Here is an 18179-nt window from a genome sequence, read left to right as displayed (position 1 = left end):
TGGTACAACCTGAGTCGCAGGCCATCCCTGCTGCTGCGCCAGTCTCTGTGCAGGCACCATCCTCGAGTACTACCTCTCTAAGAGGTATGTCTGGTTCCGCTCCACTTCCCCAGTGATTTGGGGGCGATCCAGTTCAATGCAGAGGGTTTCTCAATCAGGTTGAGACATACTTCGAGATGCTGCCCCGAGCGTTTCCCAAGGACAGAAGCAAAGTAGGTTTCGTGATATCTTTGCTTTCTGAGAAAGCCTTGGCCTGGGCTAACCCTCTATGGGAGACGCAAAAACCTGTTGTCTTGAGTTACCCTGAGGCCGCGTACACACGCGGGGACTGTTCGGCCAACTTTGTCCGTCAAACAGTTTCGGCAAACAGTCCGCTCAAAATTAGCATGGACGGACATGGCCACACACGACGTACGAACAGTTTGCTGAAACCGTGCGCGATGACGTGAACGGCACGTACGACGGGACGAAAAATACGACGTCCTATACACTGCATTATAACTTTCGGCGTGTAAAGCCTTTCTGAGCATGCGCGGAACTTAGTTTGTCGAACAAGCCTACACACGAGGGAACTGTTCGCTGAAACAAGGTTTCAGCGGACAGTTTTTCGGAAATTCCGAAAAACCTTGTTCAGCGGACTGTTCGCTGAAACTGTCCGCTGAACGCCCACACACGGGCGGACTGTCCGCCGAAACACTGTTCAGCGGACAAAGTTGGCCGAACAGTCCCCGCGTGTGTACGCGGCCTGAGTTTGCGGCCTCCTTTAAAAGGGTATTTGATGTTCCCGCACGCTCCGCTTCTGCTGCCAAGTGTCTCATGTCCATCAAACAGAGTACGAGAACTGTTGCCGACTATGCCATTGAATTCCGTACTCTGGCAGCAGAGGTTGCTTGGAACAATGAGGCCCTCATTGCTGCTTTTTCTCATGGTCTCTCGGATTCCATCAAGGATAGTTTCATAGTTTCATAGTAAGTAAGGTTGAATAAAGACAGCAGTCCATCCAGTTCAACCTGAGTGAGTGTCTACAATTATCCCTATCCCTGTACAGTACATTGCACACTCACATCGGTCCCTACCCTCAAGGAGCCACAATCCAAGGTCCCCATTCATATTCTATGGACAATTTTGGACAGAAGCCAATTAACCTACCTGCATGTCTTTGGAGAGGATGAGATAGCAGCCCGAGATATACCCACTGAGCTGGAGAGCTTGATCTCGTTTGCCATCCTCATCGACTCCAGACTCAGAGAAAGACTTTCTCTTAAGGAGCTCTTGTGGAAGCCTCCTGTACGTTTGCCTCCGAGCTTTGTAGTCCCACCCATGCCTCCCTCACCTCCCATGCCTCCTGGTACCGAGTCGGTCAGTGAAGAGGAATCCATGCACCTGGGCTTCGTGCGTCTCTCTGCGGATGAGAGAGCCTTTAGGAGGGAGAGATTGTGCCTTTATTGTGGCCAGGCAGGGAACGCCCGAACCTTGAGGTCCTGTCATGGACACAGACCTTAGGTGGCGTTGTTTTGTCCCCAGTTATCCAGAAGGATAAGCCCCTGGTTTTGGTCACCCTTTCTTGGGCTAAGTCGTCCATCGAGATACAGGCTCTAATCGACTCTGGGGCTGCAGGCCTGTTCATTGATGCTGCATTTGTTTCGCAGCACTCTATTCCGCTGCAGCTGCGTGACACTCCACTTGCCATTGGGGCTCTTGATAGGAGACCTTTACAGCCTGCTCATGTGACTCATGAGACGGTTCTGTTGTCCATGGCTGTAGGGGTTCTTGACCATGAGATAATCCAATTTCAAGTTATTTCCTCACCCAGGTTTCCGCTGGTTATTGGTTATCCTTGGTTACAGAGGCACAACCCCTCTTTTGATTGGCTCCATGCTGAGGTTCTCTCCTGGTCACCACAATGCAGAGACATACTTCCTGAAGGTATCCAAGGTCCTGTGCACCTCTTCACTCCCCTCCCTGCCAGACGAGTACCGCAATTTTAGCGATGCCTTTGATAAAGTTCAAGCCGGTAGTTTGCCTCCACACCAGTGTTATGATTGCGCAATTGACCTTCAACCTAGTGCCACACCTCCTCGTGGCTGGGTTTACCCTTTGTCGGTCTTGGAGGATAAGGCCATGGAGGAGTATGTTGCTGACGCACTTTCTCGAAGTTTCATCCGCAAATCCTCGTCTCCTGCTGGTGCTGGTTTCTTCTTTGTGAAGAAGAAGAGCGGTGAACTGAGACCTTGTATAGATTATAGGGGTCTCAATCATGTCACGATTAAGAATGCCTACCCGATTCCATTGATTACAGAGTTTTTTGACCGCCTCAAGGGGCAACGGTTTTCACAAAGCTTGACTTGAGAGGGGCATACAATCTCGTGCGCATTAAGGAGGGGGACGAGTGGAAAACTGCTTTTAATACCAGAACAGGCCATTATGAATACCTGGTAATGCCTTTTGGTCTTTGTAACTCCCCGGCAGTTTTCCAGGAATTTATTAATGATGTCCTCCGAGATTTGTTGCAGTTATGTGTGGTGGTTTATCTCGATGAAATCCTCATATTTCTATTGTAAACTGGAGAAGTGCGAGTTCCATCATGAAAAGGTTACATTCCTGGGCTATGTCATTTCCACTGCTGGTTTTTCAATGGACCCAGAGAAACTTTCGGCAGTCCTACAGTGGCCTTGACCCGTGGGTTTACGTCCTCTGCAGCGTTTCCTGGGTTTCGCCAACGACTATCGGAAGTTTATTCGTAACTTCTTGTCTCTGGTCAAGCCCCTGACTGATATGACCAGAAAGGACGGTAACCCACAGAGTTGGTCTCCATAGTCCATTAAGGCCTTTGAGACTCTCAAGGCTGCCTTTGTTTCTGCTCTTGTGTTGGCACATCCTGATCCTACGTTGCCTTTTATCCTAGAAGTTGATGCTTCTGAGACTGGAGTTGGCGCCCTACTGTCTCAAAGTCCTAGCTCTGAGAGCGCTATACATCCGTGTGGCTACTTTTCCAAGAAATTGTCACCTGCTGAGTGCAATTATGAGATTGGTGACAGAGAGCTGTTGGCGATCATTTTAGCCCTGAAAGAATGGAGACATCTTCTTGAAGGTTCCACTGTGCCCGTTCTTATTCTTACTGACCATAAGAATCTTACATTATTGTCTGAGGCTAAGCAACTCTCTTCCAGAAGGGCGCGATGGGCTCTTTTCTTGTCAAGTTTTAAATGCATTGTCTCATTCTTACCCGATACTAAGAATATAAGGGCATGATGCCTTCTCATGAAAATTTTCCTCCACTTCCAAGTCGAAATCGGTTCCGGTTCCTATGATTCCTCCTGATCGTATCTTGGCTACGGTTCACACCAGTCTTACTTCTCCTTTGGGTGACAAAATTCTTGCTGCTCAGGTCCATGCTCCTCCTGAGAAACCTTGTGACCGCTGCTTTGTCCCAGAAAGTCTCCGTACTGCTGTGCTCCAGACTTACCATTCTCCCAAGGCAGCTGGCCATCCTGGGAAGAATCAACTCTTTTGGGCCATTTCCCAACAATTCTGGTGGCCTAGTCTACGGGCTGATGTTACTGCCTTCGTAGCTGCCTGTCCCGTGTGTGCTCAGAGTAAGACTCCACGACACCTTCCAGTGAGCCTCCTGCAACCCATACCCAGTGGAGAGAGGCCCTGAACTCACCTGTCAATGGATTTCATTATTTCGTTGCCCAACTCCCAAGGTAACACTGTTATCCTTATGGTGGTTGACCGGTTCTCAAAGATGTGTCATTGTATTTCACTTAAGAAGTTGCCTACCTCTAAGGAACTGGCTTCCATTTTTGCTTGGGAGATCTTTCGCTTACATGGGCTACCCAAGGTGATTGCCTCGGACAGGGGCAGTCAGTTTGTCTCCCTGTTCTGGCGAGCCTTTTGTGCACAGTTGGGAATCCAGCTTGCGTTCTCTTCTGCATATCACCTGCAGTCTAATGGGGCTGCAGAGCGAGCCAATCAGTCCTTGAAGCAATTCCTACATTGCTATATTTCTGACCACCATAACAACTGGTCAGACCTATTACCATGGGCAGAGTTTGCTCATAACAGTGCCTTGAATTCTGCCTCCCGATTGTCTCCATTTATGGCCAATTATGTTTTCCAACCTTCCATGTTGCCTGATTCGTTTGTTCCGCAGAGTATTCCTGCATTAGAGGAGCATCTCCATGGTCTTCTTTCCACTTGGGTATAAGTCCAGGAGGCTTTGCGTTATGCTAATGATAGGTACAGACTCCAATGCTGACTGCAGACTCCTGCCTGCGCCTTCCTAGCAGGTTGGGGACAGGGTCTGGCTGTCATGTCGCAACCTCCAGCTTTGTGTTCCTTCACTGAAGTTTTCACCTCGGTTTATTGGGCCTTTCCGTATCCTTCGCAGGATTAACCCAGTGGCTTACGCGTTGGACCTTCCTCCTAGAATGTGCATCTCAAATGTGTTTCATGTCTCCTTATTGAAACCGTTGGTCTGCAACCAATTTACCACCTCTGTGCCATGTCCTCACCCTATTCAGGTTGAGAACCATGAGGAGTATGAGGTACAATCCATAGGTTCCATGGGCGCATACAGTACCTGATGCATTGGAAGGGGTAGGGTCTGGAGGAACGCTCCTGGGTTTCATCCTCGGACGTACATGCCCCTGTCCTCCTCCGCGAGTTCCATAGACATTTTCCCCTCAAGCCCGGTGGCCCTCCAAGGGAGAGGGGTCATTGAGGAGGGGGTACTGTCAGGGCTGGCTTAGCTCTTCCTTCTCTGGGCTGGCTGCTCAGCTGTCAGCTAATTGCCAGCTCCCATCTCTCTCCACAGTTACCAGCTGTTCCTTATCCAGCTTGTCTGACCTGCCTACTTAAAGCTGTCCAGCTAACTTCATATCTGCCTTCGCCCTGGTCACATCACAATAAACCATCTCCTGCGGTTCTGTTCAAAGACTGGATTTCTGACATCCCTTCTGGCTCCTTATCCTGCTTGCTGTTGCTCTACTTGGATCCCTGACTTCTGGCCTGGCTGATTACCCGATCTGGTTATTGAACTCTGGACTGGCTGACTACTTGATCCGGTTACTGGACTCTGGCTATGCTTTGACTACGCTTTCTCTATTTACCTTTTTATTTTTATTTAATAAACAAGTGTTATTTAATTGTACTTCTGTCTCGGTCTGATTCATGGTTTCTGACACCCATGAACATTCTGGAGATCCGTGCGGCATATCCAGCCCTAAAAGCCTGGACACTAAGGTTACAGGGTTGCCCTGTCAGGATCCAGTGCGACAGTGCCACAGCCGTGGCTTATATCAATCACCAAGGAGGAACCAGGAGTTATGCAGCTCAGGAAGTAAACCAGATCTTAATCTGGGCAGAAAAGCATGTACCATGCATATCGACAATCTTCATTCTGGGGGTAAAGAACTGGCAGGCGGACTACTTAAGTCGCCGGCAGCTAGTCCCAGGGGAATGGTCTCTTCACCCTGACATCTTCTTGGCCATATGCCAAAGATGGGGAGTTCCAGATGTAGATCTCTTTGCATCCAGGTTCAACAATAAGATCGACAACTTTGTGTCAAGAACAAGGGATCCACTTGCATGCGGGACAGATGCGTTGGTGACTCTGTGGCATTGGTTCTCTCTGATTTATGCATTCCCTCCTATTCTGCTGCTGCCACAATTTCTTTGCAGGATCAAGCAGGAAAAGAAGTTGGTGCTTCTGGTGGCCCCAGCATGGTCCAGAAGAGCTTGGTATGCAGAAATAGTGAAGATGGCGGTAGGTTCCCCTGGACCCTACTGTCACGTCCAGACCTGCTATCCCAGGGACCAGTGTTCCATCCTGCCTTACAAACGCTAAATTTAACGGTTTGGCTATTGAAACTCACGTTCTGAAGAGTCGAGGGCTTTCAGGCCCTGTGATTTCTACCTTGATTAATGCAAGGAAGCCATCTTCCGGAATGATTTATCATAGAAAAGATACTACATGCCCCTGTCGAAGACTTTTATGTCGAAACGCGTCGGGCTAGCTGTTGGCACCCTACATTGCTTTTAACTTTACTTCATTTTATTTCTGTGATCACCAAGTCATTTATAACTTTTTGACTTCAATAAATCCGTATTTTATATCATTTGACCCGCACCATGTGGAGCTCTTTTTTCTTTTCTCCCTTCTGTGTGGTTTAAACCCTCAAACATTTCTCTCCCCATTTGGGGCGATTGGAGTATTGGACCGTGTCTGAGCTGGATTCCAAACTACCTCGATGTTCCAGTTTGCGAAACACGCCATTGAGTACACTGCTGTTTGAAGTTCCTCCACCAGTCCAACGGACCTCCTTCCATATACTCTCTGGTCCTAGAGTGAGACCTCAAGCCTTTTCAGACTCAATTGTCATATGACTTTGTGAGTCCAACAGAGCTGGTAAGAAGTATTTATCTACCTTCTTTTGACGTTTACAGACAAGCTGGCCTACATGAATATACTTGCCCAGTGACCTGTTTTTGTTTTATGACGGTCCAGTCATCTCTATATCAGCTCCAGTGTGAAACTGGTGCCCATTCTATGGACTCTTTTTCTCAAATTATTAACTATATGAATTTTTGTATCACTCTACAATTTATGTTGATTACACATTAATTATTTTACGTTGATTATATTCAGTAATATTGAAGCGCTACACATATTTTTTCTTTTGTATGCTGAACTTTGTTTGTTTTTAGTGTTAGCTGCTATTTTTGGCCATCACCGGCCGTCTTGTTACAGGTTTAACTTTAGCGCAGTGTTTTCCCTTTTACTTGATTTATCATAGAGTCTGGAAAGCATATGTCTCCTGGTGTGAATCCAGGGGTTGGCATCCCAGAAGCTGATGATCATTGTAGTAGTCAGCACTACTACAATGAAAACCATGATCTTCTGGGTTCTGTGTAGAGCGGCTTTCCCGCTGTCCACTGACCACACTGGGTCGTTTTCTTGGCAGTGACACCATTCACAGAATTCCTTCTTTTATTTTTTATGTATACAAGGTGTTCTCTGATTGAATGAAGTTCATCTTTAACCACTTGACAAATGACGGCCACAGCGCCGACCTGAATTTCCGGGAGGCCATCATATGACGGCCTCCCCTTTGCACGCTCAAAAAACAAAAAAAATGTTTTTTTTTTAAATTTTGTCTTTTTAAGTAAAAAATAATAACCGCACAGGCGATCAAATACCACCAAAAGAAAGCTCTATTTGAGGGAAAAAAATTATAAAAATTATAAAATTCATTTGAGTACAGTGTAGCTTGACCGCGCAATTGTCATTCAAAATGCATCAGCGATGAAAGCTGAAAATTGGTCTGGACAGGAAGGGGGTTTAAATGCCCAGTAAGCAAGTGATTAAAGTGGATGTAAAACCGGAAAAAATAAATCATTAAGGCTTGCACCTTGTACAGTATAGAATTTCATGTAATTTGTGCCCAGTCTTGCCACAAAGAGTTAATCCAGCTCTGAGCAATCCTCTTTTATCTTTTTTTCAGTGAGATTAAAAATGGACAGACAGAGAAATAGGAGTCTGTTTCTTCCCCTTGTTGTGAGTGACAGGTGATTTACATATCCCACGCACAAGCCTGAGAGAGACATTCAGTGTACTTCAGATCCCCTCCTTCTTTTTTCTCCAGCTCTCCCAGGATTGGCTGCTCCACACCTCAGCATGATTGGGTATGCTGAAGCCATGTGACTTTTCTGCGTTTTGACTGGATGTTAGTGATCATAGCAGAAGTTCAGTGTAAGAAATACACAGGAGAAAATGTTGACAAGGGAAGTGTAGAGGTGGGCGGGGAGTCTACCGACATCACGACTGCACCCACCAAGCTCTGGACAATAAACCCACCCACAGAATCTGCAGGTCTCATAACAGACAGAGGGGAGAAATTTGACAGGTAAATATACATGCAGGAGGCATGTATATCCTTATAGGTAACCGCTATGGCAGTAGTTTAGAGAGGAGGAGAGTGAGTTTACATCCACTTCAAGCATCTGTGAGTAATAATGATCTTAATTTACTTTTCCTAAATAAACTTTTATCATGTCGATCAATTTTTAAATAAGGAATACTTACCTGTGGCTCTTCAGTCAAGAGCACTTCACTGTGCAACCTTCCCAGTATCGTACTGCATTTCTACAAAAGTCTCTTCAGTTTGCCAGCATTACCCTCATGTATACATGTCTCCAACACTATTAACTTAATTGAAGGGCCTGTGAAATTGCTGATGAGCTGCAGCAGGCTTTCCATTAGTGTGTTAACCTCCCTGGCGGTAATCCCGAGTCTGGCTCGGGTTAGGATTTTACTATCATAAGCGGCAACCCAGAGCCAGACTCGGGATTGCATCGCTGGATACAGGAAGAGGTTACTTACCTTGTGCCCTGGATCCAGCGATGTCCTCAGCGCTGTGTGATCGAGCTGTCCTCCGCTTGATTCACACAGTGCCCGAGTGCCGCCGAGCTCCATTCCCTGCGACGTTACGGCGCACGGGAGCGGAGATCGGCGCCAAATTCAAAAAAGTTAAAATACACAAAACACACACAGTACTGTAATCTTACAGATTACAGTACTGTATAAAAAAAATACACACCCCCTTTGTCCCTAGTGGTCTGTGCAGTGCCCTGCATGCACTTTTATATTATAAATACTGTTTTTTTCTGCCTGGAATTTGAAGATTGTCCATAGCAACCAAAAAGTGTCCCTTTATGTCAAAAGTGATTTTAGACCAACTAGAAAACAGCGATAATAAATTAGAATCACTTGCAGAATTGAGCGATAGCGATTTGTGGGGAAATTCGTCATCAAACACTAAATCTAATGACAGCGACAATTCTGCAAATGAGCAAATTTCAGTGTTTTTTGATTTGATTACATTATTGAATAATTTTTATTATTATTTATTATATTATAAACTTTATCATACCCAGGATGTCTGCTAGACTCTGGTTTGAACAGATTTAAGAGAGTTTTTCCTAAGAATTACAGGAGTACAATATACAACGCCAAATTTCCATGCAAAATAATTGTGCCGCTTTCAGCACCTAAAACCAGAATGAATCATACCGCCATGGAGGTTAATGTTCAGGCAATGCAGAGGAGAATCATTAGCTATTTAAGAAGAAAGACTATTTGGAGAAAAATATTACAGGTAAGTATATCGTGTTTAGAAAAATAAGGTCAGATTGGGGTAGGCAATATGGAAAGAATGTGTGCTATGAACAAAAAAGCCATTGTCAGCTAAGTACAACTTCTCCAGCATGCCACAGGTTTTTGCCAAATGGAATAGAAGCTTGGCACAACTTGGTGTGACCCATTTTCTGAGAACTCTGAGTGTCCCATTGAGGCGGGTTTGGAGATACCAAACTATATGGTAACATTAAATAATGGCATTACTTCCCTATTCCATCTGTTTCCACAAAAAGGGAGAACATGCTGAGAAATGACATGCTGCGCACACACTCCCCACTCTATTCCTGCCTTTTTTCCTTTAGCATGTACTTTCTCGTCGCCATTGCTGGAAGTGACATGCAGTTCAACTCTGAAAATAAACCCTTCTGCTTACTCTGTTGTTTATGAGAAAACCAAGGTTTTTACACGGTGCTTTCCGATAGTTGTTCTTGTTAACGCAAAGTACCACATGTCGCATACCAATTACAAGGAAAACCATCCACAGTATGGGAGCACCTCAACTCATGATTATCTAAAAACTCCGGGGTGGCCTACAGTGTCCCTATAAGAGCCCTGACACCCACATTATTGTTTTCCCCTGCTTGCGTCATTCTACTTCTCCTAGTCTCTCATAGCTTTGTCATTGGTGGCCCCCTCTTCTGTTTTATCCAGATAATATTTCTCTGAATATACTATATTTTATGGGTCAACTTGCAAATATGATTGCTGACAAAAGAGGTTTGTAAGCATGATTCTAAGCCTTCTCCTCCAGAATCTTAGGCTTCATGCACACGAGACGCAGATGCAAACGCTGCTGGACACATGTTGAAACCGGCGTTTAGAAACGCGCGTTTTGCCGCGATTTTTACCGCGATTTAGCGGCGTTTTACCGCGTTTTACCGCGTTTGCGTCTAGAAGCGTTTAGTTAAGCTAACATCATAGACCCTCCCCAGCTCAAAAATTAACTATTTCAGCAATTTTGTGAGACCAGAGTGAGTAGCAGCAGCTGTGAGAGCTGCAGTGTACTTGTATTTAGCGTGTCACTTGCCACGGCACCTGCCACAAGTTGTGGATTGTCCACTTGCCACGTGACTTGCCACATCACCTGCCACGTCACTTGCCATGTCATCTGCCACAAGTTGTGGATTGTCCAACTGCCACGTCACCTGCCACAAGTTGTGGATTGTCCACTTGCCACGTGACTTGCCACATCACTTGCCACGTCACCTGCCACAAGTTTTGGATTGTCCACTTGCCACGTCACTTGCCACGTCACTTGCCACAAGTTGGGGATTGTCCACTTGCCACATCACCTGCTACGTCACCTGTCACAAGTTGTGGATTGTCCACTTGCCACATCACTTGCCACATCACTTGCCACCTGCCATGTCACTTGCCACAAGCTGTGGATTGTCCACTTGCCACGTCACTTGCCACGTCACCTACCACGTCACTTGCCACGTCACCTGCCACAAGTTTTGGATTGTCCACTTGCCACGTCACTTGCCACGTCAGCTGCCATGTCACTTGCCACAAGATGTGGATTGTCCACTTGTCACATCACCTGCCACATCACTTGCCACATCACCTGCCACGTCACCTGCCACAAGTTGTGGATTGTCCACTTGCCACGTCACTTGCCACATCACCTGCCACGTCACTTGCCACGAGATGTTGATTGTCCACTTGCCACGTCACTTGCCACGTCACCTGCCACGTCACTTGCCACGTCACCTGCCACAAGTTTTGGATTGTCCACTTGCCACGTCACTTGCCACGTCAGCTGCCACGTCACTTGCCACAAGATGTGGATTGTCCACTTGTCACATCACCTGCCACATCACTTGCCACATCACCTGCCACGTCACCTGCCACAAGTTGTGGATTGTCCACTTGCCACGTCACTTGCCACATCACCTGCCACGTCACTTGCCACGAGATGTTGATTGTCCACTTGCCACGTCACTTGCCACGTCACCTGCCATGTCACTTGCCACGTCACTTGCCACAAGATGTGGATTGTCCACTTGTCACATCACCTGCCACATCACTTGCCACATCACCTGCCACGTCACCTGCCACAAGTTGTGGATTGTCCACTTGCCACATCACCTGCCACGTCACTTGCCACAAGATGTGGATTGTCCACTTTCCACGTCACCTGCCATGCCACCTGCCACAAGTTGTGGATTGTCCACTTGCCACATCACCAGCCACATCACCTGCCACAAGTTGTGGATTGTCCACTTGCCACACCACTTTCCACGTCACCTGCCACGTCACCTGCCACAAGATGTGGATTGTCCACTTGCCATGTCACCAGCCACATCACCTGCCACAAGTTGTGGATTGTCCACTTGCCACATCACTTTCCACGTCACCTGCCACGTCACCTGCCACAAGTTGTGGATTGTCCACTTGCCACGTCCCTTGCCACGTCCCCTGCCACGTCACCTGCCACAAGTGGATTGTCCACTTGCCACATCACCTGCCACGTCACTTGCCACGAGATGTGGATTGTCCACTTGCCACGTCACTTGCCACATCACCTGCCACGTCACTTGCCACGTCACCTGCCACAAGTTTTGGATTGTCCACTTGCCACGTCACTTGCCACGTCAGCTGCCACGTCACTTGCCACAAGATGTGGATTGTCCACTTGTCACATCACCTGCCACATCACTTGCCACATCACCTGCCACGTCACCTGCCACAAGTTGTGGATTGTCCACTTGCCACGTCACTTGCCACATCACCTGCCACATCACTTGCCACAAGATGTGGATTGTCCACTTTCCACGTCACCTGTCATGCCACCTGCCACAAGTTGTGGATTGTCCACTTGCCACATCACCAGCCACATCACCTGCCACAAGTTGTGGATTGTCCACTTGCCACACCACTTTCCACGTCACCTGCCACGTCACCTGCCACAAGATGTGGATTGTCCACTTGTCACATCACCTGCCACATCACTTGCCACATCACCTGCCACGTCACCTGCCACAAGTTGTGGATTGTCCACTTGCCACGTCACTTACCACATCACCTGCCACGTCACTTGCTACAAGATGTGGATTGTCCACTTTCCACGTCACCTGCCATGCCACCTGCCACAAGTTGTGGATTGTCCACTTGCCACATCACCAGCCACATCACCTGCCACAAGTTGTGGATTGTCCACTTGCCATACCACTTTCCACGTCACCTGCCATGTCACCTGCCACAAGATGTGGATTGTCCACTTGCCACATCACCTGCCACAAGTTGTGGATTGTCCACTTGCCACATCACTTTCCACGTCACCTGCCACAAGTTGTGGATTGTCCACTTGCCACGTCCCTTGCCACGTCCCCTGCCACGTCACCTGCCACAAGTGGATTGTCCACTTGCCACATCACTTGCCACAAGTTGTGGATTGTCCACTTGCCACGTCACCTGCCACAAGTTGTGGATTGTCCACTCGCCACGTCACTTGCCACATCCCCTGCCACAAGTGGATTGTCCACTTGCCACGTCACTTGCCACGTCCCCTGCCACAAGTGGATTGTCCACTTGCCACGTCACTTGCCACGTCACCTGCCACGTCACCTGCCACAAGTTATGGATTGTCCACTTGCCACGTCACATGCCAGTCACCTGCCACAAGTTGTTGATTTTCCACTTGCCACGTCACCTGCCAGGTCACTTGCCGCGTCACCTGCCAGGTCACTTGCCACGTCACCTGCCACAAGTTGTGGATTGTCCACTTTCCACGTCACTTGCCACTTCACCTGCCACGTCACTTGCCACAAGTTGTGGATTGTCCACTTGCCACATCACTTGCAACCTGCCATGTCACTTGCCACAAGTTGTGGATTGTCCACTTGCCACGTCACTTGCCACCTGCCATGTTACTTGCCACAAGTTGTGGATTGTCCACTTGCAATTGCAATTGTTTAAAATATTTTTCTAATGGTTTTTCATCATTTGCAATCATTTTTGAGATTTTTAATGTAAAAAAAAAGGTCACCTTTAAAAACGCATATAAACGCAAACGCGGCTAAACGCGGTAGCGGCGTTTTGCCGCGTTTTACCGCGTTTTGCCGCGTTTTGCGTCTGAAACGTGGAAATTTTTGCTTCTGAACGCATTTTTTTGCTTCTGGAAAAACGAGATTAAACGCAACTGCATAAAAACGGAAAAAAACGAGACTGTGTGCATGGACACATAGGATAACATTGAATGAGTTCAGGGGCAGTTGAAAAAACTGTCCAACTGCATCTGAACGCGCGTTTAAGTGCGTCTCGTGTGCATGAGGCCTTAGTCTGACATTCTTGCAGCTAGTACAGCGTCTGTGCCTTCTACTCTGGATGTACTCTCTGAAGAAGCGTATTACAGACCCTTATTGAATGTGTTTTTCCCTGAAGGGCCTCAGTCAACTGAAATAGCTATTAGGCTATATATACCATACTGGCTCTTTTCGGTGGTGTCAAAGTCACATTTAAAATGGAGCAGCCTGTAGCTTCTACAATTGCTGTTTCCAGTCTAGGATCCCTGAAAGGACCCAAGACTATCAAAACTTTCCTGGGACTGCTTAAACATGTTCTGTACAGAGACTGGGACACTCCTGACAGATTTGCTGTTCCCAAATACTTTGCAGACCAATGTCTGCTTAATAAGGATGTTCTTAAGAAGTGAACACATTACATTGTGGATCTAGTGAAATCCCACCTTAAGAAAACACTATAAACAATGCTTTATTGTTTAAAAAGACTTTTTAAACTGGCAGATGTTTAAAAAGTCCATACCAAATCATTATTTCTTAATCAAACAGGACACAGGCTCCTTTAACATCTTACCATGGATTATATGTTGCCACCTTCGGGTAAGGACAGCAGCAAACAAAGTTGTTAGGACAGCTCATACATTATAACTCCTCTGTCAGAAACCATGAATCAGACCGAGACAGAAGTACAATTAAATCACACTTGTTTATTAAGAAAAAATAAAGAGGTAAATAGAGTAAGCGTAGTCACTAGTACAGAGGTACAGATGTCACTAGACTAGTCACCGTCACTAGGTCACCTCAGCTTCAAAAGTTTTGCCCCTCCCACTGGGCATCATCAGAATCTAGTGGTATAAAAGGCACTGGTTGCCTTTTATGCATTAAGTCCCACCTACTACACACGGTAACTCCTGCTACTCTAATGCCACGTACACACGATCAGACTATCCGGCGGACTTAGTCTGGTGGACAAACCGCCGGAAAGTCCGCCGGAATTTCCGAACGAGCGGACCTGCCCACACACAACCGGACTTTTGGCGGAAGTCCGGCGTACTTTTGAAATGAATGGACTTGCCCGCACACGGAGGAAAGTCCATTCATTTTGAACGAGGGACCAGGTAGACGGGACTAACGAAGGAGGTCAATGTTGCCGCCTCCATGGGCAAGATTGACACGTCGCTGGCCCCGTCACCTGGTATGGCCTTAAAGGGGAAGCCCTACGCCGAAAAAAACGGCCCCCCAAAGTCCATATCAGACCCTTATCCGAGCACGCAGCCCGGCCGGTCAGGAAAGGGGGTGGGGACGAGAGAGTACCCCCCCTCCTTAGCCATACCAGGCCGCGTGCCCTCAACATGGGGGGGGTGCTTTGGGGAAGGGGGGCCGTGCGGGGGTCTTCTTCCGTCTTGGGGTGTCTTCCCGCCGGACTCCTCTGCTATCTTCTGCTAGCTCTTTTACTAGTGGAGGAACCCGGCTTTCTTCTTCGTCGCTGCCCGGGGGTCTTTTTCCGACTTTGGGGGTCTTGTCCCCCTCATTCCACAGTAAAGAAGTCTGTTCAAGGGGTAGCTCATTTCGCTCACCATACTCATTCAGCTGTCTCTCCTTACGATCTCAGTTTGGTTCTACAGAAGCCAACCTTTGCCCGTTCAGGATATTCCCTTGGCTGGCTTTACCTGTAAGGTTTATTTCTGGTGGCTATTATATCCTTATCCTGTAAGAAACCCTTCCATGGTCCTCATAAATGCAATGTTATTTTGAGGCCTTGGATCTCCTTCCTCCCTAAGGTGGTTTGCTCCTTCCACCTTTGATTATATAATTCTACCCTTTTTGCATCCTGCTTCTAAGCACCCCAAAGGAGGTATCCTCTACATTGTTAGGATGTGGTATGCGCAGTGCGAGTATATATTTCTGCCACTACCTCCATCTGAACTTTTGAATCTCTGTTTGTCTTGCCTGCGGGCCCTCACAGGGGAATGTCCTGCATCTTGTTCCACCAACTGAAGGTGGATTGGGCAGGTTATCATTAAGGCTTACGTCTAGAAGGATAGGACAACTCTATTCCCTGTTAAGGCTCACCCAACATTCAGTTAGTGTCTCTTGGGCTTTTCAGCACTGTTCCTCACTGTTTTACAAGGCCACCACCTGGTCCTCAATTTACACATTTGTGAAATTACCAGATGGTTGTTTAGGCCTCTGCTTAAAGTATTGTAAACCTCTGACAAGTAATATAAACACATCATAATCCTCTATAGTGTGTAAGTGTCTCAATCCAGAGCACTGAGTGTTATTTCTATCCACTGCCTTGTTTCTCTGCTATCTGCATGAGTCACTTCTGGTAGGTTTTTCCTGATACAAGAGGTGAAAAGGTTCCAGCACACAGCCTGTAATTGACAGCCTCAAGACTGTTCCTATGTGCTGTGTGAAGGTGGAGTGTGTCCATTCCCTCCAATCATCTCTCACGGAGTGTAACTTCAGCTCCCCACTCCCTGCTTTCTGAAAGCTGTAGCAAGAGACTGCAGATAAACAGCTACAACTTATGTAGGAGGATTTGTTTAATCTCCATGTGTCACCTGAGGCCAGTCATTTCACTGGGTATATGTAAGGGTTTACAACCACTTTAAGCCAGCTTTGACCATAAAATTTTTCAAGCCACTTTTTGAGGTGGGAACCTGATTCACTGTTGGCATGGTTTGTTGTGTTGACTTTTTTGGCATCCAAAGGTTCTGCATGGAAACCATCCAATCAGTCATAGCCTTCCTTTACCAAACAGAGACTTTGTAGCCTTGGTGGGCATCTAGGATGCATAGTTACATGTCCTGATCTTTCTTGCTCATCAATGCTATCTTGGTTTTGCTGAGGGTACTCAACACTACTGGTGGTACCTTTTGCTTACTTCCACTCCATATCCTACAACACAACATTCTGTTGTCATAGGACAGTCTCGGTCTCCTTTATCACGTGACTGACACCCAAGATCAGATTTTCTGTGCCTTGGTGCTTCAGGGTTAAAGCACTGGAGTTGGAAAAATCCTTCTTCCACTGTAATGGAAGATCATCACAACATGCCAACCAGAAGGGCTTGGGTGGAGTCCTAGGCACTTTGTCAGTGCAGAGAACCTTGGACATCCGAGGAATTCTGTCTTCCAATAATGTTCTAGCAGTCTGTGTGGTTTGCCTGTCCCTGCAAAATTAGACATTCCATATACAGTGTTGTCTGATTAGGATTTATTTGCAAAACACCACAGTAGTGGTGTATATCAGAGAGGACCAAGAATTCTGACTGTAGCTCAAAGGGTACAAAGGATTTTAGTATGGGCAGAACTCCATGTTCCAGCTTGTCTGCCATTCACATACCAGACATGAATAGTTGGCAAACAGACTACCTCAGCCAGCAACTCCTGGACTCGGGGGGAAACATTCCCTACACCCAGAAGTGTTTCAGGACCCGGGTCATAGGTAGGAGATGCTAAACGTAGATCACCTAGCCTTCAGCTTCAACAACAAACAAAACAGGTTTGTCTGCAAATGCAATGATCCTCTGTCTGGTTTACCACTCTGCTTTGGAGTTGCAGGCTTTAAAATCAAGCCCAGGTCATGAAGGACAGGGATCTCTCTAAGCCAATAGTTCCCACACTTTTAAAAACAAGGAAGTCGACCTTTCATAAAGTCTACCATCGTACATGGAAAGCTTAGGGAAGGTGCCCTGTTCAAAATTGCAGCTAATTTTACAGGGCACTTAGGAAGATGATGGGACAAAGTACTGCATGTACTTCGGCCAATCAGGAACTGAATAATAGAAAAAAATGTGATAGTTCTTCAAGGACAAAGTAACATATTTTCCTATCAAAGTGCACTTAGCTGGGTCTGTGTGCCTTTTAGGCACCAGGCAACCTATCCCCAAATTTCAAGGCTGCCACACGGTCTTTTGTTCACACTTTTTTCTACGGTTTACAAGGTGGATGTTCAGGTCTCGTCTGCTACCAGCTTCGGATGTAAGGTCCTTCAGGTAGCTCTTTAAAATGCTGGCTGTACACAGTTTTATTCTCTGTTTGTGGGCCTGGTAATGTTTAGTTTGCTGTTGCCCACCGCTCAGTTGCTTTAGGACATCCCGCTCATACTGGATAAACTGAATCCGGTGTTCCTTAAAGCGGTTTTGTACAGAAAATTGCAAGTTCATCTTATTCAAATGGCTTTGGAACATAGATGCAGTTATGACCATTGAAATAAAATAATATGCAGTATTTACCTTTTATTTTTAATGTTTATGCCGACTTCCGGGCTCTCCTCCCGTGGGAGTAGGCGTGTTTATCGGCTTCGCAATGGTCCCTGGGAACTTTTTTAGCTATTTCCCAGGAATCAGTGGGGGACACAGTCATGCCGAAATCTCGTGAGATTTCGGAAGGAGGACGCCGGTCACGTGACGAGGGCATGTCCGAAATTGCCATTTTGAAAGTGGGCAGGCAGCTCTATCTGCCATTACCACTATAGCACACGAGGCAAGAGGAAGGAAAACAAAGAGGACACTCAATGAGCATGTGCGAGATGGAGCGGTGGATGCTGGGAGCTCAGCATCATCGCATCCAGGAAGTAAATGCCTGTGGGCTTCAAACGCCCACAGTGAAAATGGAAACCGCCGGACTGCTTTTTTAAAAGTTTTCCTTAGCAATAAAATCGACACGCCGGGGGTTAAAAAAGACGCCGATCGTGACTGCAAAGACACCGTAGGAATCGCCCAC

The 18179-nt window shown here is 46.9% G+C and overlaps 1 protein-coding gene across 1 annotated transcript in view; it reads left to right on the top strand.

Annotated features, from left to right (window-relative positions):
• The window catches only part of PTPN9 (protein tyrosine phosphatase non-receptor type 9), a 101873-nt gene that overhangs the window by 68358 nt on the left and 15336 nt on the right, over positions 1-18179 (top strand). The gene's annotated exons all lie outside the window — the stretch shown is intronic.

This window comes from Lithobates pipiens, unplaced genomic scaffold (assembly GCF_037356315.1).
Source record: "Lithobates pipiens isolate NorthernLeopardFrog02 unplaced genomic scaffold, aLitPip1_a1.2 Scaffold_8, whole genome shotgun sequence".
Taxonomy (NCBI): domain Eukaryota; kingdom Metazoa; phylum Chordata; class Amphibia; order Anura; family Ranidae; genus Lithobates; species Lithobates pipiens.
The sequence above is the reverse complement of the archived record's forward strand: the minus strand, read 5'-3'. Positions and strand labels throughout refer to the sequence as shown.